Source organism: Triticum aestivum, chromosome 4A (assembly GCF_018294505.1).
Source record: "Triticum aestivum cultivar Chinese Spring chromosome 4A, IWGSC CS RefSeq v2.1, whole genome shotgun sequence".
Classification (NCBI taxonomy): domain Eukaryota; kingdom Viridiplantae; phylum Streptophyta; class Magnoliopsida; order Poales; family Poaceae; genus Triticum; species Triticum aestivum.
In genome coordinates this window covers 657,563,060-657,570,197 of record NC_057803.1, presented here as the reverse complement: position 1 = coordinate 657,570,197, position 7,138 = coordinate 657,563,060, and the positions used below count along the sequence as shown (strand labels likewise).

Genomic DNA, 7,138 nt, shown 5'->3' with positions numbered 1-7,138 from the left:
CTCTAGGGTGCCCCCTGCCACTAGTAGAAAAAGAGGTATTTGTCCCGGTTCATAAGGGCCTTTAGTCCCGGTTCTGGGAACCAGGACTAAAGGGTCGTTACTAAAGTTCCCCCTTTAGTCCCGGTTCTTACACGAACCGGGACTAAAGGCTCTCCACGTGGCCGCTGCCTGGAGGTCCACCTTTAGTACCCCGCTGCCTGGAGAAATTTTATGATTTTTTTTCTAAAAAAAATTTGATTTTTTTTTGGAATATTTTTTTATTTTCAAATTTCTGAATTATTTTAACCTCTCATCTCTAATCACCCCTCATCATTGCTCAATTTAACCTCTAATCACCCCTCATCATCTAACTTCCCGGACGGTCACCCATCCTCTCACTACTCCAGCCCGAGCACGCTTAACTTCCAGGTTCTATTCTCCCTCGTTGCGAAGTCTGCACTTGTCATTTTCCTAACAATAGTAAGATGTCAATCCTATTAACCTCAGGAATTTAGCTTGAGCATGAAGTCACACATTTCACTGTTTGAGTTTGAAACTATTGTTCTAAAAAATAACACTAATATTTAGTAACACTAATATTTCTTGAATAATTAGTTTGACCACAAATTGACCAGATTTGACCAAAATTCAAAAATACTGAAATAATTATTTAGTAACACTAATATTCTTGAATAATTATTTAGTAACACTAATACTTCTTGAATAAGCAGTTTGACCATAGTTTGACCAGATTTACCAAAAAATCAAAAAAAACTGAATTTGATGAATTTTTTGCCTCCAGATCTTAAAAGCCCCGTAACTTTTTTCTGTTAGGTTTTTGAGGATTTTGAAAATGTTTAACGGGGTTCCCCCGGTTAAATTTGGATGTAACTTTTCGGGTAGATGATTTTTCATATAAAAAACTTTTTCATCCGAGTTAGTATGCAAAAGTTATGCCCATTTTACAAATTCTCGAGAGATTTTGCAAATAAAGTCGAAATTCATATTTGCAAATTTTCCCAACAACTAGACCACATATCACATGGGAAACTTATTTTCTTTTATTTTTTGACATTTCCATCATTTTCTTTTATTTTTTTAATACTGAAAAGGCGATCAACAGGGGGGGGGGGTAGAGTTTGAAAATGGGACCTTTAGTACCGGTTCGTGCCATGAACCGGTACTAATGCCTCAAACCCCATTAGTACCGGTTGGTGGCTCGAACCGGGACTAAAGATCTAACCTTTAGTACCGGTTGGTGCCACGAACTGGTACTAATGGGCATCGCACCCTTTAGTCCCGGTTCGTGGCACCAACCGGGACTAAAAGGTCCAGACGAACCGGGACAAATGGCCCACGTGGCCCCTGGGCTCACGAACCGGGACTAATACCCCATTAGTCCCGGTTCTGGACTGAACCGGGACTAATGGGCTAACCCGGCCTGGACCAAAGCCCTCTTTTCTACTAGTGTGCCCTCGTATATAAAGGAGCAAGGGGGAAGGTGCGGCCGACAAGGAGGAGGTGCGCCACGAGGAGTCCTACTCCCACCGGGAGTAGGACTCCCTCCCTTCCTTGTTGGATTAGGAGAAGGGGGGAAAGAGGAGGGAGAGAGGAAGGAAAGGGGGGGGGCGCCGCCCCCCTCTCCTTGTCCTATTTGGACTAGAGGGGGAGGGGCACGCGGCCCTACCCTAGCCGCCTCTCCTCTTTTCCACTAAGGCCCACTATGGCCCATTAAGCCCCCGGGGGGTTCCGGTAACCCCTCGGTACTCCGGTAAAATCCCGATTTCACCCGGAACACTTCCGATATCCATATATAGGCTTCCAATATATCAATCTTCATGTCTCGACCATTTCGAGACTCCTTGTCATGTCCGTGATCACATCCAGGACTCCGAACAACCTTCGGTATATCAAAACTCATAAACTCATAATATAACCGTCATCGAAACTTTAAGCGTGCGGACCCTATGGGTTCGAGAACTATGTAGACATGACCGAGACACGTCTCCGGTCAATAACCAATAGCGGAACCTAGATGCTCATATTGGCTCCCACATATTTTACGAAGATCTTTATCGGTCAGACTGCATAACAACATATGTTGTTCCCTTTGTCATCGGTATGTTACTTGCCCGAGATTCGATTGTCGGTATCTCAATACCTAGTTCAATCTCGTTACCGGCAAGTCTCTTTACTCGTTCCGTAATACATCATCCCGCAACTAACTCATTAGTTGCAATGCTTGCAAGGCTTAAGTGATGTGCATTACCGAGTGGGCCCAGAGATACCTCTCCGACGATTGGAGTGACAAATCCTAATATCGAAATACGCCAACCCAACAAGTACCTTCGGAGACACCTGTAGAGCACCTTTATAATCACCCAGTTACGTTGTGACGTTTGGTAGCACACAAAGTGTTCCTCCGGTAAACGGGAGTTGCATAATCTTATAGTCATAGGAACATGTATAAGTCATGAAGAAAGGAATAGCAACATACTAAATGATCGAGTGCTAAGCTAACGAAATGGGTCAAGTCAATCACATCATTCTTCTAATGATGTGATCCCGTTAATCAAATGACAACTCAAGTCAATGGCTAGGAAACATAACCATCTTCGATCAACGAGCTAGTCAAGTAGAGGCATACTAGTGACACTTTGTTTGTCTATGTATTCACACAAGTATTATGTTTCCGGTTAATACAATTCTAGCATGAATAATAAACATTTATCATGATATAAGGAAATAAATAATAACTTTATTATTGCCTCTAGGGCATATTTCCTTCATTAGAATCCTTAAGAATTTGTTTCTATGTTGGTTGTTTGATTCATAGACTGAATCTTATGGAATGTTTCCTAAGGATTTTTTTACTACATCCCACAGGATTTTTTGCATCCACTCAAACCTCCTCGAAAGAATTCTTTATATTTTCTATGATGCAAACAAACAACCCAAAATCCTGTAGCATTGAGATGAGCATGACATTTCAATCCTATGTTTTTCCTATGCCGTGTTCTTAGAATCCCGTGAATCAAAGAGGCCCTTTACGGGTCGGCCCACCCCGAACACTCCTCGAGATCCCTGTTCATAGCCCTGATAAATTGACACAATAAGAGTGATATAGGAAATTCCCTAGATTTGTTTGCTGCCAGTTAGGTTTGGAGGCTGGCGGGCTCGACTTGGATCGGCCTCCAAAGATTAAGCATGCCGAGGCCGGTATGTCAACTTTAGTAAGCTACAAATCTGCTAGAGTTGTTCTTGATGGAATCCCCATCTGATCTGACATGAACACAGAAGAAAATAAATCGGCCAAATTATAACAATTTCCTTAGATAATGGAACATCATGGTCAAACAGTCACCATGTAAGCTAGCATAAATCTTCATCCAGGCAAAGGTGAACTGAGAATTAGCTCCTTTTTTGAAAGTAAAAGGGACATGATACATCAGTGAAAACGCAAACTAAAACACAATACAACAGATTCAGCTTTGAGCACAGCCTGATAACAGTGCCGAGTGCCAGCAGCAAATCGGTTAAACACAAACAAAAACGCAAACGCAAGAGACATCACATCAGCAGCCTTACAGAAAGAAAAAAAAAACTGGCAAACACCAGCTTTCCAACATATTGATCAAGATTATTCCGAATCTTGGACACAGAAGCAGTAGGAAAGGAAGACCCCAGCATCACTTCCAACATATCATCAAACAGCCCAAGAATCACTTGCCAAACACTTCAACAATGGCCAAAACTATGCGGAATACCAAATCACAGCCAGCTTCCTAGATATGCTGAGAAAAAAATCTCCACACAAGTTGCTGGAGCGACCGGGTGCCAAGAGCAATAGGATCAAAGTGTGCACTGAACAAGAATCATGAAATGTTAAGTTGCTGGAGCGACCGGGTGCCAAGAGCAATAGGATCAAAGTGTGCACTGAACAAGAATCATGAAATGTTAAGCTACAGAAGGTAGTACGTAAACTAGCCATCTCAGCAACTAAAATGACCCCAGCATCTGCAATAATGCCGTTCGTGATTTTAAAAAATGCAAACTGAAAGTGAAAAGGGGAGAACAGTACATCAGTTCCATAGCATAGATACTCCATTGTTTAGAAGTTAGAACATCAACATGGCGTTCAAGATAGCATAACAAGCACGAAATGATGATAGTAGAAGTGCTACTTCAGACAAACAACATGTTCAGTTCTACTGCTACTACTAAAAGGTAAAATGAAAGATATGGCTCACATGGGATGGATACTCCAAGGGCACAACAAATAACAAGTCCAAACCATTAAGATGGAGCATGGCGTCTTTATAGCACTATGAGGAACGGAGGCTCCTTGTTCACACCATCTTCTTCTTGGTTCTCAAACAATGGAAGTGAAACCATGCTCTCTTGGAGACGATGCCGAGTGAGCATCAAGTAGTTTCCATGCTCTTCGCTTTCTAGATTTCCTATAAACACAACATCAATGTTACAATGCAGCAGACTGGTAGGATAATCGATAACCAGCTCATGCTCATTGATCACAGCCATCCTAGGGACATATTTGACCCTCAAATCAAGCGGTGGCGATGCCACCATCGCTGACAAGCTAATATGGTACTGAAAGCCCCAGGTTTCGGCATCATAGTCCTGCAACACCCAAACATCCAAAGTGACGTAGGTACAATCCGTGCGACACAACGCGAGTGCGCCGCCGACAGTATCCAACAATGACACCATATCACCCAACTGCTCTGGGCGGCTCATGTGCCGGAATGTCTCGGCTACGGGATCAAATACCGTGATGTTGAGGCCCACTGCCCAGTGCAGGCTGCCACGATGATGGACCGGTGGACAATCACGGGCCGACATGGTGGGAAACCCTTTTTCTGAAACTGCCTGCCACTGGATGCGTCTTGGCTGGGCTGATCCCACTGTGAGGACAAAGTAATCAGGCAATTCAACCCTGATGTGTATCGAGTATGACGCCCAGAGCATCCGATATTCTCCAGATGGCTGGTGCCGGTAGAAGCCGACTATTTCGTCGTTGGTGAAGCCTGACTGTAGTGGAGGGCGTGGCAGGGAAGCACACTTGCGAGTGGCCGGGTTACAGATGTAGTAATCAGGCTTCTGCCGTTCTGCGCCAGGATGATGAGGCCATCACAGACGGCACGGTGCATAAGGTCGACCCCTGTAACAGTGCTTCTGCCTGCATACTGTAGGATGGGCAGTATCTTTTGATCATTGGAGGCTCTGTCGAGGCGGCAAATGCCGTTTAGGTGCTCGATGATGGGGAGCGAGGGCTGACGGTGGTGGTGCTGAAGGATGAATATGTCGGTGGAAGTGGTGCTGCGCCACGACTTGCGGACAGCGCGGCAGCGGAGTACGTCTTTGGCTGGCAACCGGGAGAGGATCTCGTCGACAATGAGCCACTCGGGCAGGTTGTCGAAGACGGTATCGCGGCTGCTGTCTGCCATGCTGGTTGCTTGCTGACAAGAGAAAAGAAGGAAAGCATTAGTACGGCACATAAAAAAGAAGAAAAGGGATTTGCTAAATACCTGTATTCATGGTACCTAGTTTGTACGTAACAACATTTCCAATTTTTGGTTTCAGAAAACAAAAATTTCAGTTTCTTTTGGAACTATTAGGCGTACAATTTATTCGGATTTGTTGTCATGGAGCTACTCATCTGTTTGCTGAAATTTTTGTTGTGCGTCCCAGAGAGACAAAAGCAATGGTCATAATCGGCGTATGAGAGCAACTACGCAATCTTTTTACATTTATTGATGTAATACTTTACATATCCGAAATGCAAAGTGTATTCCCCTTAAAAAAAAAAGCAAGGTGTACTGCTTACATTTTTGTGTTAACATTTACTCGTATTTAAAATGTAAGCTTTACTGTTTACATTTTTGTTGTAACATCTACACGGATCTAAAATGTAAAATTTACACAGATCTAAAATCGCTGATAAATCTAAAAAGGAGCAGTTTTGTCCGTGTTCAGCGGCCGGAAAAAAAATGTTTCGTCAAATGTAGGAGCGGTGGAGGAAGGAGTATCATGCGACGCATGGAAACGGACAGAAAAAACAGATCAGATGGGCGACGGATTTGGGGCAAGAAAGAAGCGCTCCGCCGATAGATCTATCGACTTAAAAGGAGAGAATCGACAGACAGAGACGAGAGCATTTACTCTGGCAGCGGATTCCCGGCGGCGTCTCTGGACTGGACAGCAAGATACTCGACGATCTGAGGGCAAAGCAGAGGGGAGAGTGAGACTAAAAATAAACAATTAATAGAACGCAGCCAGAAACCTAGACTAGTATGGGAGGGAGACTCACCGCGCGCAGCTGAAATCTTGGCTTGATGGAAAGCTTCCGGGGGAAGAAGATTTGGGAGCGAAAATGAGGGCCAGAGTGGAGTCTTCTTGGCGAAGCTGGAGCAGTGTGCGAGGAGGAGCAGGAGGAAGATGGGCAGTGCCACCGTGAAGAAATGCTGCAAGCGGTCGATGGGACAGGACAAGCTGTGCTAGTGCCTAGTGGTGGTAGTAGCTTTTAGGTGCAGTCGACGGGTTGAATTGATGAAGGGAGAGAAGGGAGAGAAGAAGCCGTGCCTTTTTTTAGGGCAAGAAGCACGGCTTTGACTGAAAGGCCATGGTGGATATGAACCAACGGATCCATCGGCCGCTACTACCGGAACGAGATCCTCTAACATTGTTAACATTGTGAAGGGATGTCACGTAAGCTATAATAACTGTGACATTCCTTCTTCGCATCCATATGATTAAGATTAAAATGACATGAATTAATTTACAAATTACAAATATACTGCATACATTTACAAAAGTTACATACAAACAAAATAATGGTGCAATAAAATTATTTTCAGATTTATTTTTTATAAACAGTAACTGCATATAGTACCGGTCACTACAGTGCTCACTACAGTGCCTGTGACATTCCTTCGCATTTTTGCACTGGACCGTCACTGGAGCTTCGTTACATCCCTTCGTGATGTTAGAGGATCCGTTCCCGCTGCTACCTGGTTCCGAACCAACGTTTGTTTGCTTTTATTTTTGAAAAAAAAGTTTAGATCTATCATAAATATAAAGGTTCATCGCAAGTAAAAACCACATTAAGCATAATAAAAATTACATTAAAGTCCGAACC

General features: G+C 43.7%; 1 pseudogene; it reads right to left on the bottom strand.

The window, feature by feature from the left end:
• Positions 1 to 3,828: 3,828 nt before the first annotated feature.
• Positions 3,829 to 6,476, bottom strand: LOC123082919 (F-box/LRR-repeat protein At2g43260-like; annotated as a pseudogene).
• Between the last annotated feature and the right edge of the window lie 662 nt (positions 6,477 to 7,138).